The sequence below is a fragment of the Acomys russatus genome, chromosome 27 (assembly GCF_903995435.1).
Source record: "Acomys russatus chromosome 27, mAcoRus1.1, whole genome shotgun sequence".
Lineage (NCBI taxonomy): Eukaryota > Metazoa > Chordata > Mammalia > Rodentia > Muridae > Acomys > Acomys russatus.
This window is the reverse complement of record NC_067163.1, coordinates 35014079-35033109: the sequence shown is the minus strand read 5'-3', so window position 1 is coordinate 35033109 and position 19031 is coordinate 35014079. Positions and strand designations below refer to the sequence as shown.

Below are 19031 nucleotides of genomic sequence, written 5' to 3'. Positions count from 1 at the left end.
ACTGTTATCTGCTAATAGCATGATTCACTTGGCTTAAAGTCTTAGGAGGACGTATGTCCCAGGGTGGACCGTATAGGTTTGCTGGCGGCCAGCTGTTCCTTCTGCTATGGCCACTCCTATGCACCCTTCCTCCCCTGCTTACAGAATGTGTCTGGGCTGGGGAGATGGCTCAGCATTTGCTACTCTTGTAAAGGATGTTCAGTTCCCAGCACCAACATCGGGCAGCTCATGACCACCATGAGCTCATCTCCAGCTCCAGGGATTTCACCTTCCTCTGGCCTGTGGGCACCCATATACAAGCAGCATGCAAAAATGCAAACACAAACACTTTTGGGGTTTTGTTTGTTTCTTTTGGTTTTGAGACAGGGTTTCTCTGTGTAGACTTGGCTGTGCTAGAACTCACACTGTACAGCAGGTTGGCCTCTACTTTCCTGAGTGCTGGGATTAAAGGTGTACACCACTGCCACCACCACCACCCGGCTCAGACAGACATTTTATAAAAGGGTTTGCTCAGCTGGCTTGTCTGAAATGCCTCTAAGACTACCACAGATTGACAGGAAAGTAACAATAGCCAAGGAGAGCGCCACAAGCTCAGCAAGGACATCACATCTGCATCACAGAGGCTGCCTTTGGGTACACACAAGTAGAAACAGGTCATAAAGGCAAACAATGGAAACTGGATGGCACGATTGTCAAAACCCAGAAGTGCTGGTTCCCTCTGCCCGAGCTCGATCAGGATCGCCATTTAACGCATTTTCTAGTGCTTGGGGGTAGGGGGGGTTCACACCCTGCACCTCACTGGAACATCAACAGTAAAACGACCACAAGGAAAACCAGAGCCAGAAGCTTCTCTGAGACGTCTGTCAGAGACATCAACCTGACCCTAAACCCAGCTTACGTGAACCACTCTTCCTCTCGGCTGTCCCCTGGCCTGCTTACTGAGAACATAAACATGGTTAACTGCACATGGACTCCAAGTCCCCTGCAGCCTGCTCCAAGTAAGGAAGTCGGACAGCAGCAACAAGAAGGGTCCTCCTGGCAGTAATACTGCTTGGTGCTATGAGACCCAAATCTGTGATCCTTTTGAACTCTCGATGTCTTATACAAATGCTACCATTGGTCCTGTCTCCCTGGCCTGAATCTGCACATGTGGGTTCAGTGCCCACTGCATACTAAGGTTAACCTCTTAGCACTGTGTTTGCACTATTTAAAAACGTAGCTCAGAGCCAGAGGTGACCCACAAGGGCATCATTCTCCCCAAGGACAGACACATGAGGCTGGACGGGGACACACACACACACACACACACACACACACACACACACACACACACACACACACACACACACACACCTGAAATTCTGCAAAGGAAAATTCATTTACTTACGGTAGCATTTTACTCTCTCCTTGTGATCTAGATGTTTCTCTCCTCCTGACGTCCCTCAAGCTTCCATCCTGCCAAGTAACAGCAGTTTGATGGAATGCTGCACTAGGAATGCAGACCTCAAACAAACCCACACAGCCTGCACGCTTGCCCGACAGCAGCAAATTGAGAAGTCCTGACATCTTTCCTTAATGCAGTAAGCCAAGCTGGCACGGCGCTGCCATTCCATGCCCCACCTCCTCCCCTGACACAAGAAGCTATTTACAAGGCTCAAAGTGCCCCTTTTGTCCTGTACTAGCTGAACAGAGCTCAGGCCCCAGGAGGAACAAGAGAGTGGCAGCTCGGCCATTTGCTGCTCTTTCAGTCTGCCACTCCAGAGTCACTGGAGCCATGCTCCTTAACCCGGGCTGGCAAACCACCTAAAGCTAGATTTGTTTAAGCCATAGCCTAAAAATGGAAGACCAGTGGCACTGTCCCCTAGAACATGGGAGTCCATAGGTAAAGGGGAGGCAGGGGCCACTGACCAAAGCCCATGCCATGGGAATCTCCAACGTGCTCATGTCTTTTGGCCCATCTCATTAACCCAGGGGACACTTGGGTGACTCTGGGATCCTCTGCACAAAGATACGAATGGCTCCACAGAGAATTCATTATTGTCACCTAACACTATCAAGTATCTATATAAAAACTTAGACCAATGGGGTTTTCATTTTCCTAAAAGTGATCTATCCCATGTATTACCAAGGTAATTTCCATGAAGATTTTTTAAAATTTGTTTTTTTAAACTTCTGAATCAGGTTGAGTACTTCTATACTCAGGCTTCTTGCCCATCCCTCCTAAAGTTCTCAGAGGAAGAACAAAACACACAACACATTTAAAATCAAATATAATGTGGTACCATTTTTACCCAGTAAGAGTAAGGCCATAGTAGTCGCTATAGGTCACAACTATCATATAAACAACACTCTCAACAAAATATCCAATATAGTACATAAATTTGAAAGGCTAAAATTGTAGGGACTCATATGGGATTGGCCAAATATTTGTTTATAATAATTTCCATATTCACTAAATTCATATATAGATAAGTCAACTATCTACCTACCTATCTACCTGTATATCTATCTATCTATTTATCTATCTATCCATCTATCTATCTATCTATCTACCTACCTACCCTGTCTATCCACGTAGCTGAGAGGATCTTGCTGTATAGCACAGGCTTGCCTCAATCCTCCCTGCCTCAGCCTCCCTAGCAGAGCTCTGGACCCTGAGACCTCTACCACCATGCCTGACTCTGAGACATCTTTCAGACCATCTTTTCAGGCTCTATGGTTTTCCGAGACGATTCTTTACACTTCTCTTTCACTTAATTTATTTAAGTTGGATCATTTTTGAAAACATATATGCATCTATCACTAAAAACAACACCCCCACTTTGTTACAGGATATATTTAATTATGGATCCACACTTATATTCTTGTTTGGTTGTTTTTGTTTTTTGTTTTTTTCATTTTTGGTATTTCGAGACAGGGTTCCTCTGTGTAGGCTATACTGGACTCGGTTTGTAGACCAGGCTGTCTTTGAACTCACAGCGATTCACCTGCCTCTGCCTCTCCAAGTGCTGGGATTACAGGTGTGCACCACTGTGCCTAGCTCTTTGGTTGCCTTTTAAAGTGATTTTCAAAACCTTATTAGAACAATATTCAACATTTGTCTCTGGAAGGTCAAACACCAAGAAATAATTACCTACCTGTCTTTCTTTGCATTATAAAAAGTCCATCGGTTATTCTAGAAGGACCTGAGAGTGGGTTCAGGAGAGATGTTCCTGAACCAGGGCCTTGCTCTGCCTGATGCTGCTCAGTGACAGACAGCACACCTCACAGTATGAGAACAGTGGCGACACGTGTACTGTGGAGACTGAATAAGGGACTGAGATAAGCCTGACCTTGCAGTAGGGAAGTACAGGAATCATCTCCTACTTAGAAAAGGACAAGCTGAGAAAAACTTAGACCTGGTCTTGAGACTTGGAACACAAAACACAAGGCAGGGGGCATGACAAGGCAGCAATACAAGAGGTAGCGATAAGGACCTTAAGGAGATCTGCTTCGTAAAGGTTTAAGTGGGCCTTTAAAAGGTGGAGACAGAAACAAGGTACTAAGAAGCAACTCCTCACTTAGGTCAAACACTATTGATAAATAAATCTGGAACAAACTAACAAGTTAAAGTGGATAGGAGAGGAGAAGGAAAGTATTCAGGGAAAGTTGAATCATGAATTGTTTGTTTTTGTTTTTTGAGATGATATTTCTCTGTGCAGCCCTGGCTGTCCTGGAACTAGCTCTGTAGACCAGGCTGGCTTCGAACTTACAGAGATCCACCTGCCTCTGCCTCTTAAGTACTGGAATAAAAGGCGTGCACACTACCACCTGGTGAGACATGCTATTTATTTATTTATTTATTTATTTATTTATTTATTTATTTATTTATTTATGTGTATGAGTGTTTTGCCTGCCTGCATGCATTTATGTGTACCATGCACATGCCTGGGGCCCTTGGAGACCAGAAGAGGGTGCAAGATCCCCTAGAACTGGAGTCATAGGCAGTTGTGCTGGCAACCAAATCTGGGTCCTCTGGAAAAGCAGTTAACCACTGAGCCATCTCTATCTCTCCAGGCTTTAGTTCTAATGTTCTTAAGGGTCAGTGTCAGCTGAGTGCTTACAACATGTCAAGCCCTCGACTGTACAATTACACCAGATGAATGAATGAATGAATGAATAAGCAGGCTGTGGTATATACAGGCATTTTTACATACAACAGATGGTCATTCAGCCTTTCAAAGAAAACCAGGAAAACACCACAGCACAGGCACTATGAATGGATGCAGAAAACACCAAGTGAGGTGAAATAAGGCAAAGGGAAGGGCAAATATGATCTTATCTGCATAAGGAACACGGAATCAGCAAATTCATGGGCAGAAAGTAGAACAGAGGTTACCAGGGGCTGGGGGCAGGGTTGAGAGACATTGCCCAACCGCTGCAGAGGTTTTGTCTAGGGTGATGAAAACCGTGACACTGGACGGTGGAGATGCGTATACAACTCGCTTAGTGCCACTGGGCAAGCATACACTTTAAAACAACAGTTTAAGTGGTAATTCTCACATTAGATGTGCTTTACCAAAAAATGAAAATTCCAAGTAGTTCATAAAAGGCAGAGACTTGGCAAATAACTGGCAATAAGAGATAATGAATTGGAGAGCTGAGTTTGCAGGCCTGGGAGAAAAAACAACGATAAAAACTGCGGAGCTTGACACCAGAAGGTGGTTTATGAGCTATCACCCCAACCTTCCAGGTCCCCAAAGCCTTACCTCCAGGGAAAACATCAGAGGTTTTGGGGTGGCCACACTTGTCTGGAGAGGCTCCCCTACTGGATCTCTGACTCAGCCTCAGGAGCAGGCTGCACAGTATGACGCACATGCTCCTGCTCTTTACAAGTCCTCCTAGCCTTTCCTACAGAACCGGTGCCCTCTAGTCTGTGGCTGCTCTGCCTCTCCACCTCTCACTGTCTGAGATCTGTTTTATGATGTGCAAATCCTACTGAACGGGCCAGAGGCCGCTTTCTCTAACAAATTCTTACAGATCTCCTCACTGATAAGCAGCAGCTTGTCCTCCAGCTGAACTCCGGGGTTAGTCGCTTTGTGGCCTTGGTGAGGTGTCTAGTGCCTTCTGCTGGTCAGTGGCACCCAGGAACTACAGGGTTTCTCTGGTCTCCTCCTACCCTGGTGCTTACTTAAAATAGCGCCCAGACCAAAACAAGTACTTAGTGTTTACTAAGGAGGGAGTTGCCCGCTGGGATTCTCACTATTCTTTTCCTTCAAGCCACTGGAAGAGACATTTACACATGGGTAACTCCAAAGAGGAAAGAGAGATCCTGGGTGTTCTCAAACGTCATCACTCCTCTTCCTCCCGCCCCCCCCATCTGCAGAGTCTCATGTCCTTGTAGCAGAGACATGAGACCCACCCCTTCATGGCCCAGGGGATTGGGGTAGCTCAAGAGACTAGGAGGACAATGACTTGAAGTCTGTATGAAAGTGTTCTCTTCCCCAGTCCTCATGACACTTTGTATTTCTCCAACATTTCACTCCCTGAGAAGGCTGTCAACACTAATGGAAACAGTCCGTAGGCATTTAGGGATATGAATCCTCATCGGACTAAGACAATCAGGGCTGCCCACAGGGGCACAGATTCCATGAGCAAATGACAGGAGAAAGGTTCCCGTGTGCCACACCAGGTAAGTTTCCACGGCAAAATAGAATCCTGCAAACCAGAGAAACACACTGGGCTTCTAGGCCTGGAGCTGGAGCAACAGAGGACTCTGATGAGAACAGCATTCCCCAGACAGAGGATGCTGGGTGGGTGGCCCTCTGAGATGTAAAGGACCTGTCCAGCACTCCCCAGAGTATACGGTACTCACAAAGTCAACACAGCAGATAGATCTGTAAGTTTGCAGATTCCCAAGGAAGATGCCCAGGTCATATGAAGGCCCTTATGTGGGGACACCAAGGTTAAACTCGAGTCAGGTGTACTCAAGAACCTTTCTATGTGAAGAACACCCCTAAGGGAAGCAAGATTACTCCATTTGTCCTCAAATATTCATAAAATATGTAGATACATAACGTGTGACAAAGCGGGGAGAGCCATTTTCTTGAGTGGTGTAACTGCTGAGGAGGTGCTAACTGTCCTGTAAAGAGACACATATTCCTGCAAATAATACTGATGGAACTCACTGAGTCAGGAAAAGGCAGACAGGAAAGGAGAAGAGAGGCAGGAAGAAGAAGAGGATTCATAGTCGTGAGAAGGAGATGAAAGAGCATAGGAGGTGTGGGTGACCACGACTGCAGCATATTATATACATGTATGACAGTACCATAATGAAGCCCATTATATATAATTACATACACAGCCTAAGAAGACATTGAAATATTCATTGAGTTAACACTGCCCCATCTCTGTATAGCTGTCATAACAAAGCAAGGATGCTTACTGACAAGGGTGAGGGAAGGACGCAGACTTGGATGGAAGGGGCTGCCTCAGGCAATCAGCTTCGCTTGTCTGATCCAACACTGCCTAAGGAAGTGAGACAAGAGGAGCTTCCGGAGATTAAACTTCTCACCACCCACTGCATCTGATAGGCAGGTTATGTCAGGTGATACCTGACCCAAGGATGAGTCCTGGATGAGGCCCAAAGGATGAGACTGGAGGTTGAAGAGGATGACACCACGGTCTCAGGGTGTTGGGCAACACAAGTAGAGCCTGTTACCATAGCAGATTGAGAAGGAAATAAAACTTCCCTTGCCATTAGAATAACCCACAAGAATAGACCTCCCACCCTACAAAGGAAAGCAAAGGTGAGACACTTCACCATCAGAAGGGAGACAGCAAAGCAAGAAAAGGGATTCCGTGTCTACTTGCCACAGCCAGGGCTGGAGCCCAGCTAGACAGGAAGGCTTCTTCACTGAGGGCCTGCAGAGAGGAGGAAGGAGGGCTCCTGTGTCTGAGAGGAGGCCCAATCCTTGCGGTCCCTCCAGGTGTTTTGCCCACAGTCCATATCTTCCAGCAGTGACGAAGGCATTACACAGCACAGAGACATGGAAAGACTCCTGGACTCAAATGTAAATAATCCTATGCCAGGTACCAGCTGTGCCCACATGAGCTGCACAGTCGTGAGCCTATGTGGGCCTCAGAGTCACAAAGGAGGGTAGGAACGGTGGAAAATTGCTTCCCTCTATGTCAAGAAAGCCATGTTGACCCCTCCGAGACAAGAAGATGGTGGAGTCACGCTGTCATGGAGACCAAACCCACCCAGACCCACATAGGATTCCACCCACACCCTGAACCCCAGGTAAAGGGAGAGAGGAAACCACTAAAAACCACTGATTCTGAGTGGAGAGATGGCTCAGTGGTTAAGAGCATACACTTTTCCCAGAGACCCTCAGTTCTGTTCACAGCACCTACGTTGGGCAGCTCACAACCTCCTGGACCTCCAGCTCCAGGAGGCTCCAAGGCCTCTGCCCTCTGTGGACATCAGTAGTCACCTATACACAGATATACATACACCTCTGCCCTCTGTGGACATCAGTAGTCACCTACACACACACACACACACACACACACACACACACACACACACACACACACACCTCTGCCCTCTGTGGACATCAGCAATCACCTACACACACACACACACAGATATACACACACCTCTGTCATCTGTGGACATCAGCAGTCACCTACACACACTCACACACACAGATACACACACCTCTGCCCTCTGTGGACATCAGCAGTCACCTACACACACACACACACACAGATATACACACACCTCTGCCCTCTGTGGACATCAGCAGTCACCTACACACACTCACACACACAGATACACACACACCTCTGCCCTCTGTGTGCATACACAGATACAGACAGACAGACATAGATACAGACACATAGGCAGACACATACATACACAGATATACACACACCTCTGCCCTCTGTAGACAAAGGCAGTCACCTACACATGCAGACAGGCACATACACAGACAGACAGGCAGGCAGGCAGGCAGACAGACACACACACACACACTCACCTACACATAGACACACAGACACATACATACTACACAATTTAAAAATAAAATTAAAGCCAGGCACGGTAGCACACGCCTTTAATCCTAGCACTCGGGAAGCAGAGGCAGGCAGATCTCATGAGTTCCATGCCAGCCTGGTTTACAAAGTGAGTCTAGGACAGCTGAGGGTACACAGAGAAACCCTGTTCCAAATCCAAAAAAAAAAAAAAAAAAAAAAAAAAATCATAAAAGCCCACCAGTTCTATGGTAATAGGTGATAAGTGTTTGTTTATCATTGTTTTATTATGCTTTACATTGGGCTCCCCCCACCCCCAGCTCTTTAATTGTGGGTAAACACATAAAACTTGCCATATCAACCACTAACTATATTTTCAATAAACAAGATATAACTGGGTTTCATGTTGGCTAATGTTCTTTTGTATTTATGTATCCACCTGCTCCGCAAAGGATTTAGGGTGGTAACCTTCCCTTATTAAGGAGCGACAGATGGGCTGTAAACCTCTCCCAGAAAACGCAGCTAAGCCTTCACTGGCTATCTTGAGCTGGGCCCCAGTGCAGGCCCTCACCAGCTCTGGGAGCAACCTCCACAGAAGTGTTCTTTCAGAGAGGACCTCACTGCAAACCAAACAATACTCCAAACATTGTAGGGACATAAAGGATCCCCATTAGCCCTTTGCAAACAGACGGTCACTGCCAGGAGGATGAAGTCCTGGCCATGCTCTCTCCAAGTTTAGGAGAACAACAGAAGCAAACACAATTGCAGGAGTTAACCGGGCAATACACGGCGGCAGGGGATGGATGGCCTCAGTAGGAAGTAAGTGGTAGGGCCAAGTTGCTGCAAGCATCTGGAGGGGAGAGAACACCCTATGTGGGAGCTGGAGGCCAGCAGAGGGCTGCACACAGAGGCCAAGGTGGAGCTGGGCCAAATCTAAACAGTCAAAGACAGGTGGGGGTAGGGAGACACCCATGAAAGCCAGAGCATATGGGGAGCAAGGAGGCCGTTAGGAGTGGGTCAGAAACCGGCAGCCCCAGAGACCAGGAGACAGGGTCTCTCTCCTAGGTCACTATTCCTGCCAGCAGGCTATGGAATAGCTGCCAGAGGTTCATCTTTACCCCACAGCGCTTAGTTTACAGAGTCAGCCATGTCCTTGCAGAGGGGCCTAGGTCAGTACTAAAGAGAGAACAGACTCAGGCCTTGTCCTCAAGGAGCCCCACAGGGCCCAGCGCCTCAGAGGTCGCAGCTATCAAATAGCAGTGACCTGGATAAGAAGGCTCGAGAGGGCACAGGTTGGGTAGAGTTACTTACACCTCTTAAAATAGAATAAGGCTTCAGAGAAACTGTCAACTAGAGAAACGGCTTAGGCCGACAAAGTGTGAGTGGTAGACGGAACACAAGCACAGACTCCTGCCTCGAACCCCCAAGTCACCCTTAGGTTTTTACCAGGCCTCAACAGGTAACTTAAAAAGCAGAAACACAGGGAACCTTGAAAATATTTTTTAGTCATGAAGTTCCTGGGGTCGAATGGAACCTCTAGATAGCACGGGCCCCTATGTCTTTGTGGACCGCAGTGGAGTTAGAGAAAGCAACAGGTGAAATGGAGGACAGGTTAAGCAAGATTTTGCTCCATTGTATGGGGAGCTGTGAGAGGTATCTGTGACACCACGGGACACTAGCTAAGATTACACAGAGTTCAGGTAACCATAAGAACAGGTGACTCACTTAGGGAAGCTAAGAAGAAAAAAAAAAAAATCTAAGTTACAGAAGATTACAGAGCAATGACCTAGTATATAAAGGACAGAAAAAAGAAAAACAAATAAATGCCAAGTTTGGTTGTTATCTGCTTGGAATAAAGTTACATTAGTTTGGGGGAAATCTTTACATACCCATTACATTTAAGTCATTGATACAAAAATTCCCAAATTTAGTCAATAGACGACACAGTACAATAAAATTATAATGTACTCTTTACCCTTCAGTCAGCTTCAATTGCTGCTAATGTTTTTGCTGATGTTGTTTTATTATGCTTCTCTCTCTCTTTTTAAGGATTTTAAAGCAAATCCCACACATCCTGTCATTCAGGAGACACTCTGAGGTGGCAACAGTTCTCCACCTCTATAGGTTAGGAAACTGTCTGTGGGGCGGCAGAAAGCCTAACAGGCACACGTAATGTATCCTGCCAATGGCCCAAAGATCTAAACAAAGGGAGCCAATTTAAATGTTGACTCGAAGCAGCCAATCCGGCACAGTATTTAATTTCCAGGCAAGACACAGTTGGCAAACATTCACTGACTACCCACTATGTTCTGAAGCCAGCCCAAAGCCTCAGGAGGCATGGTCGTAAACCAGAGAGAAAACAAAGGGCCCATCTAATTAAGCCTTCCACATTGAAAAACCTGCAGAACAAAATCAAAACACATGCTGGCTTTTACTAACTCGCCTGACATCAGACATACGCCTAGTTTCAGAGAGAAGTTCCAGTTTATATCCCTCTTGGACCAGCCGAGTCACCTCCCAGGGGTCGACTGCCACGCTGGGACTCGAGAAACAACCTGCCAGTTCTCTGTATGTCTAGCACATGCCGACTGGTGACAGATGTGTGTACCCGTGATGAGTACAAGTTTTCATCCATAAGCCATGCCCACAGTCTCTCAAATGTCTTGTGGCCACGAAACAGCTATGGACTTAAAGAAGACAAAAGGACACATCTAGTAGTTCTAATATTTCCAGTCTTGCATCCTAATGTGTGATCTAGCTGCCCCCCAACCAAGAGTGAATATAGGCACCCTCAATCTCCAGAGAAGCCTTTAGCAGCCTCTCTGGCACCTGCCTGGTGAGGCTCACCTGTCTCTGCCAGAGCTGGCACAAGTTCCCTCTCAGCTGGCCATGTGTGGAGAAATCTGTCCTGGGCCGGGAATCCTACAGCTTTAGTGCCTACTGCCAAGGGGTAAGTGTGCTTACCTTGCTTACACTCTGAAACCCCAAATTCATCTCCAAGTCATGCCAAGAAAGAAGACCAGACAGGCATTGTCTTCAGAGGTTAAGCCAGGGCTTGGGACTGCTCAGCTATACTCTCTGGAGTTTGGATCTGTCTTCTACAGGGTTCCTGGTGGGACTGGTGAGGCAGAAGGTCCCTGTCAGCTCCATGTGCCAGGATGCCTCACGGCTTGCCTGAGGTATGGTATGGGTAAGTGTTGCACAGGAGAAACAAGAGACCTATTTGACCAGTATAGTCCTGGCACAGAAACAAGGCACACCTTTAAAGTAGGAATACCAGGTAAGTGACGACTCCAGTACAGTTATGTAAGATTATCGAGAATTTGACACTGATCTCCCTCCCGTGTCCTGAGAAACCCAGAACCACCTGTTTCTCATCCTCTCTGAACTACAGGAAAGAAGCCCCTGGGCTATAATCTTAAAGCCAAAGTTCACCTCCGTGAGGCACACGTTTTGGTCCACAGATTTAACTGCTAAGATCTAGCTTAGCAGGGCAGATAACGCGCGTTCTTGTCAGGGGCGTTCTCTTAATGTCTCCCAGTTTGTCAGTCATCGGGACATCATGAAGGGTCCACTACAGGTGAGGTGCTGTATCAAATGCTGGCAGTCAGACGCTGCGGCCATGCCATGGAAGAAAGCCCCCAAAAGACAAGCTTGGGGCCTGACAGTGGACAGCCCTGACCGTTTCTGCTCAGGAAGGATTTGGCCAGAGATCCGCTTCGGGGGAAAAACAGTTGTCCCCTCCTTCCCAGAACACACACCCTTTTCACGTTAACTAAGAGCCTTGACTGTCCATGTGGAGGTGGCTGGCTCCAGACTCGGTTGGTAGTACTGAGAACCGAAGCAAGGGACAAGTGCCTCCCAGGTGATACTGTTCAGAAACGACATGCCAACATTGCAGACTCTGCCCGCTGACTGGGTTTGGGACACAAGTCAAGGAGAGTACCCTAGTTTTGGTCCCTCTTTGGCCCAGTCCAGGGACCAGGAGCATTTCTCAAAATATGGAAATGACAATGAGAGGTCACAGTGTGGTCAAAAAGCTCATATGAGGCAGAAAGATACACACACACACACACACACACACACACACACACACACACACACATACACACACACACACACACACACACACACACACACACACACACACACACACACACACACACACACCAAGACACATGCAAGTAAGAGTCAGGAATGCTAGCAAAAATGTCAAATAACCAGAAGAAAAGATTTCAGTTTTGGAATTAGCGGTTGGGACATTTGGAACCGCGGTCGTGTTTTTTGTTTTGTTTTAACTGGTGTAGGTGTGCTTCCTTAACATTTTGGCCACCAGTTTGGTTGCAGGTGCATCCTAGCTGAGCGTCAAGAGAACCTAAGGTTCCGTCCGATGTATGAGAGACTCTGGAAAGAGAGTCACATCAGCAAAAGTAGCTCTGAGCAACAAGTGCCCGAGGAAGAGGCTCAGAAGATGATGAGCGGTCTAGAAAGGCCCATGTAAACAAAGACACACAGGGCCTTTGAGGCCTGCGCCCCCTTCCACGGACACAGGCTAGCCAGCCGCTCAGGTATCTGGGGAGTTCACAGAGTCTTGGGGTACAGAGATCCTTCAGCCTCAAGCCCCAGTGTCTTGTTCTCATGTCCCAGTTCATGGGGCTTTGAGTCGGGCAGGGATTAGCAAACTGGAACCAGGCTGCAGAACCCTTCAAAGGCTCACTAAAGAAAGACTTGGATTCTGGTGGCTTCTACCCTGAAGTTCTGCTTCAGGAAAAAACAAAAAACAAAAACAAACAAACAAAAAAACCACTATCCTCTTCTTTCTTAACCAACATCACCCTCCGCTTTTTTTTTTTTTTTTTTTCATTTTTGAGATGGAGTTTCATCTCTATAGTTCAGGCTAGCCTGAAGCTCACTATGTAGCCCAGCCTGACCTCGAGCTTGTGACTCTACTGCCTCAGCCTCCCAAGTGTTGGGATCACAGGTGCTACTCTGGCCCGAATTTGTTTCTTTTTGTTTTGCTTTTAGTTTTCCTTTTAACAAGGGCTTCTGCTGTATAAACTGGAGATAACAGACTGTGAACTTACATACCAAGAGTGCAAGGAAGAAACGGGTGCATGCTGGGAAATGCTGGACAGAGAGTAGATTACAGTAAGCAGAAACCTGCTGACCGCCTGAGTCTCAGGACATTAAGTCAAGGACAACACTAGGAACCAGCTGTTCCTCGAACAGGCACAAGGCCTAGGAACAAACTCCGCCCGCGCGCGCACGTGCGTGTGTGCGTGCATGTGTGTGTGCGTGTGTGCGTGCGTGTGATTTTCTATCTCTGTATCACAGCCCCTGTATCTGTGAGGTGAGGGAGCTGGGCTACTTCAGAGGTCAGGGTTTGTTTGAAGGAACTCTGAAATGCCAAGAGATACAAGCGACCATGCATTGATTCCACCGATGCGCATCCCACCTTTACCTCACCCACAGCAGCCCTGGTGTATTCAGCCCATGGCTTCCAGGTCAGTACTTTTACCAGGAAGATAACTCAGTCACAATCACTGGGCTATACCACAGTACCAGCGAGCTCCGAACACGGAGGAGTCCATGTTTTCAGCATTATCACTAGACCATGCCAAGGAGGAGGTAAAGGTGCTTCCCAAATACAGAGTGGAGAGTCAACCTGTGAGTTACAGTGAGGTCAATCTCCTACTAACCCATGAGTTACAGTGAGGTCAATCTCCTACGAACATGCTTGGCTCCACAATCTGTACTAAGCTAGGGCCCTGACCCCAGGTGGTCTCAACACTCAGCGCATCGATCAGGCACCCTAGCTGTGCTCCAGGCTTCTGAGGCCTAGTTCAAAGGCAGATGGGGCCTTCTACTTTTTAATTCTCCAAACGTCATGGCTGCGCAGTAACTGATCCCTATCACATACTGAACTATGCTGAACCGAGCTGTTACCCCTCGGAATTCAGGCGTTATGGAGGGAAAATTCACCGCGGACTGTAAATGAGACAGAGAAAAGTCAACAAACTGTTACCAGGTGAGTAGAACTTTCCAGACCTGAGAAACCTAGCTCCTGACTGAGGGACAGCAGACAGAAGTACTTGAGAGCACAGGCCCTGAAGCTGGGGCAGCCTAGGCTGAAATCCCGCTTTAGGCAAGTTAATCTCTAAAGCGCATAGAGGAGCAGTTCTCAACCTGTGGGTCTCGACCCCTTTTCAGGATCCAATGACCCTTTCACAGAGGTCACTTAAGACCATCAGAAACCATAGACATTTGCATTATGGTTCATAGCAATAGAAAAATTACAGTTATGAAGTAGCAATGGAAATACTTTTATGGTTGGAGGTAACCCCAACATGAGGGACTGTGACAGCTTTAAAGGGTGACAGCATTAGGAAGGTTGAGAAGCACTGTAAAGTCTGAAAGGAGGACCTGCCTCACAGAGCTGCTGGGGGCCTAATTACCACATGGGAAGTGCTGAGAACATAACTGTCGCCACTCCGGCCCTCTAAACTGAAGCCTAAAGAGACAACCCAATACTGCTGCAGCTTTTTCTTAATTCTGCTTAATCAGTGGTGTTCCGACCTCGTGGCAACGGACATCTCTCCTTCAACAAACCTAAGTGGGAAGTGCCAATTTTTACAGCAGCCGAAACTCTGCAAATGGGTAGATAATACATTTATCAGAAGTCACACCCAAAATGGGAAAATGTTCTAGAAGGTAAACCACACTTTTCTGATGCCCTGACTTTCTTTCCAAACCACTTTTCAACGGCTTTTCACTAAAATACATGAACCCGAAAGTCCATTAAAACCAATCCATTAATAATTTTCAAATAAGTTATAAAATCATTAGAGTTTAAAAAAAAAAAGAACATGCTTTACTTTAAACATGTGTATGTTTAGAGAAAAGAGCTTGGTAATAAACTGTCCTGAAATAAATAACAAAAAGTGAATAATAACTAAATTAAAAGTAATCATCTTGTTAGCAAATCTGGGGGAAAGATCACTCCGTAATTGAGGTGTTTAAAAATGAATTATCAGTCTGGAGAGATGGCTCAGCAGTTAACAGCATTGGTTGCTCTTCCAGATGACCTGAATTCGATTCCCAGCATCAACAAGGCAGCCCCCAACCATCTGTAATTCCAGTTCCAGGGGACCCAAAGCTCTCTTCTAGGCTCTGCAGGCACTGCACGCACGTGGTGCATAGACATACATGCAGGCAGAATGTCCACACACATGAAATAAAAATAAAGCTTAAATTTTAAAAATTGTCAAAAATGTTCAACTTCCAATGACAATGCAAGCCTTAAAATTAATTTTCAATTGCTTATTTAAAAAAAACTGGAAGAATAATAAACTCAAATATAATTTCTTGAAGACTTTTAGATTTTATAGTCCGGGTTTTGTTTTTTTTTATAACAATATATATATTTCAGAATATGAAAAGCAAAACTACACTTTGATTTAGATATTTAGACAGCTTTCACATCTTTACTTAAAACTTGAAGACCAGCAGATAATCCATAAAGAAAACTAGCCCAGGCTCCTGTGTAGATTCAGCCACTGGTTGTGAAATCTCAGACTTCGGATACAGGACACATACTGTTCCCTAGTTACAGGCCTCACATACCTCCAGGCTAAAGGGCTATCCCTCTTAGCCAGTCAAGGAACAAGGAAAGGACTGCTCTACTGCAACCCTGACCACTCTTCACCCTGATTCCTCAAAGGCTACAATGACTAAATAGGACAGGCCTACAAAAGTGAAGGAACCACAAACACCAAGATGGACAAGGTAGGAAAATTAGCATCATTTATTCACAGGATAGCTTTCTTTCCCTTGTCCATATTACCCATCACCCTAGGATTATATGCTAGGAGCTGACATTCAGCATTTTACGAAGATGAGCATTTTAGTGGGCCGTCACCAACAACTGATACAAAGCTGCCTCGACTTTCCAGTTCGTCCAAGTTCAGCTACTCCTTTAGGCCTTGCTTTTCTTCCAAGTTCTCCAAAGACCCTCCAAGTACCAGGATGCTGAAAGCTGAAAGCTGAAAACAAGCGCGGCAGCCTCTGACACCCTCCAGGCAATAATGCCTGAGGTGCATCACGACCCTCAAGTGTTGGTCAACTACCAACTTAGAGTGAAGACCTTTACTAAAGACTCAGGCACCTTGATCTATCTGGGCCGCACTTAAAGAGGTTTCAGGAAGCTTCAGCTGTGAGCGGCCTTCTAGAGAGTTCTTTTCCTTTGGCAGCACGGTAGCCATGCATGCACACTGCGTCATGTAAACACAAAACATTTCCAATGCTATAGCTCAAGTAGAATTTAGTCATAAGGGACCGTGCGTGGCACACAAAGCAGCAGTGATAAGCTTACCCACCAAACAAAACCGAATTTAGAAACCAAATGACTCTCTCTGCTATGCCTGAGTATAAAACGTCTAAAAATTACTGTAGGCATTCCCACAGCCTAGGAGCAACAACAGCAGAAATGCCCGTAGGGAGACAAGACAATATCTCTACACACAAATGACTGAACCACCTGATCTTTCTCTGGGCCCCTACTCTAAACACAGAACCATACTTCACTAGATCAAAAGGGGGGGGGGGGGAAGACTAGATCAACACATCAAAACTGAGGATATGCTCAGGACATTAATTCACAACACCATGGCATGCTGGTTTGCATCTGGTTCTTCCATACTTAACTTGGAAACCTGGAGGTAGGCGAAAAGTCCCTGTATGGTATAAATAGATAACCTGTCCCTACCTGCATTTGTCACATGCCATGTGTTAAATGTCAAAACTTGCAAGGCCCGGAGATTCCAGTCAGGCTGTAATCATAATAAAGCAGATAAAATATAAATAACAGAGACAGGAAGGAAATATGGCAAAATGCTTATAATGGAGGGAGGGAAGGGTTGGGTTTTTGTTGTTGTTATTGTTGTTAGTTTTGTCTGGTTACAGTAAATTTAGAAGAGAGGTGAATGAATAAAGGCAATGCTGCTTGATTTTTTCTTTCCTTCCCCAGTCATACCATTTTAACTTATTAAGACATGTTTTCATCTCAACGCAGACCTTTCACAAAAGAACCAGTCTCACACCAGAAAGGGATGTCTCAGCTTAACTACAAACAAGAAAGAACCTCTCTCGTCTTGTCAAGATCTGGTGATCTATCTGGTCCTGTTTGTTTTCTGCTCTTATCACACCTCACCGTGCCTGTTTCTCCAAACTGATGGTTCCTTTTAGCTCCACGTTCTTAACTCTGCCCACAGCAGACCATAAGTTCAAACTTTGGTGGACTAGAAGGGTTTGGACGGCTTTTGTTTGTTTGGGTTATGCTAATAATTTTCACTGGGATAACCACAGGCTACGTTTTGAATCGTGTACCAGAAACATAATCAAACGTCAAATCCTAAAGGGAAGAGTACAGATGGATACTCACGGTCCAAGAAGAAGCCTAAATGTCTTGGCAGGGAATTTTCACGATGGCCATTCTTAACTAGACTCCATAACCACGCGCTTGAGAGAAGTGGAAAGATGGTCTGCAAGCCCTAGCATAATGCATTGATTAGATGGAGCTTCTTTCTCTAGATTCTAATGCACGTGTTCCTTCAAGTCCTTTATCAGAATTTGCTGTCTACGCTTCAAGGTGATGAATACCATTTTTGCTCCTTAATTAAAAAAAAAAAAAAATGAAAAGCCAGACTGCCTTAAATTAATGACTCCATCACCACTGTGTGCAGCGGCTGTGGGCGCTCCTCTTTGGAGACACCGCGAGAATATCTACTTATGACAGCGGGCTCGGAGCGCTGCCTCTGACCCTCCTCGAACGCTCGGCGCGGGGGGCACGTCATAGAGAGAACCACCAGGACAGTCTGTCTCCACGCGCGGTGCGAGCGCGCCTCACAATCCCTGCCTCTGGGGTAAGAGAGATGCGGTGGCGGAGACACTAAGGTCCCCAGCGGGCTCAGGACCACCTCTAGGCACCGGAGCCCAGGCAGGGTAGGTCCCAGCCGCCACGCCAGCCGGGGACCGGTGCCGTGAGGCGCGTCCTGACTCCGCGGTGCACCAGCCCCGCGCGCGCACGACCGGTGAGGAACCCCAGCTCCTGCACCGGAAGCGGCGGCCGCCGGGCCGGCCCCGGAGCCTCCGGGAGCCGAGGGAAACGAGGCCGCGGAGCCCAGGCCGGAAAAGCGGAACGTCCCGCAGAGCCGCGGGGAGCCTCTGAGTCTCGGCCCGGCTAGGGTCGCCTTGGCCGACACGCCGCACCTCGCGGCTGGCGCACTCACCTCCTCCGCTGAGCCCTCCCCACCCCGGCCGCTCCGCGGGCGGCTGTCACTGCGATCCACGAAGTGCACCGCGCCGGGTCGTGATGCTATTTAAGGAGTCGCGGCGGCAGCTGCTCTCTTGGCTGCGCCACCGGCGTTGCAGCGGTAGGGCCGGGCTGCTGCTGGTGGTGCGCGTGCCGCGCTGCGCCGCCCCGCCCCGCCCCGTCTGCAGGCCCCTCCCCCCGCCCCATCGCCTAACGCGCCAGCTCCGCCCCTCCTGTCGCACAGGTCGAGCCTGTCCCGCCCCCTCACACCCGCCGCTCCCCTCGAGCCCCGCCCACCGGCTCCATTCCTTTCCTCTGAGGCCCCTCCTCACCTCCTTATTAGTTCGCTCCGCCCCTCCAAAAACCTGGCCCTTCCCCCTTCTGGTCCCGCCCAGTCCTGCCGACCCCGCCCTCTCTAAGGCCGCACGGTAGGCGTGGCGTGTCTCAGGTCCAAGAGTGCACTGGGCTGTCAGCAAGGCAAAGAAAGCCACCACCACCCAAACTGTCCCCCTCTAGTTTCACAAAGAATCTGAGGAAGGGCAAAGGGTAAATCTGTATCTCGACTCCAAAGTCACCTGAACCCTGATAACTGTGATGCTTTGGAATGTTGTAGGCGCCCTTTACCTCTTCCGTCCTCAACAGTCTGCCGAGCTGACTTCTTGGCATGGCCTCTCTGTTTGAAGGGACCTTGGTGACTGAAGAC

At 47.4% G+C, this 19031-nt stretch overlaps 1 protein-coding gene across 1 annotated transcript in view; it reads right to left on the bottom strand.

Annotated features, from left to right (window-relative positions):
• The window catches only part of Acsl1 (acyl-CoA synthetase long chain family member 1), a 68212-nt gene extending 49740 nt beyond the window's left edge, over positions 1-18472 (bottom strand). Inside the window, exon 1 of the mRNA XM_051169657.1 lies at positions 18306-18472. The gene's annotated coding sequence lies outside the window, so the exon portion shown is untranslated. The remainder of the gene's footprint in view (positions 1-18305) is intronic.
• Between the last annotated feature and the right edge of the window lie 559 nt (positions 18473-19031).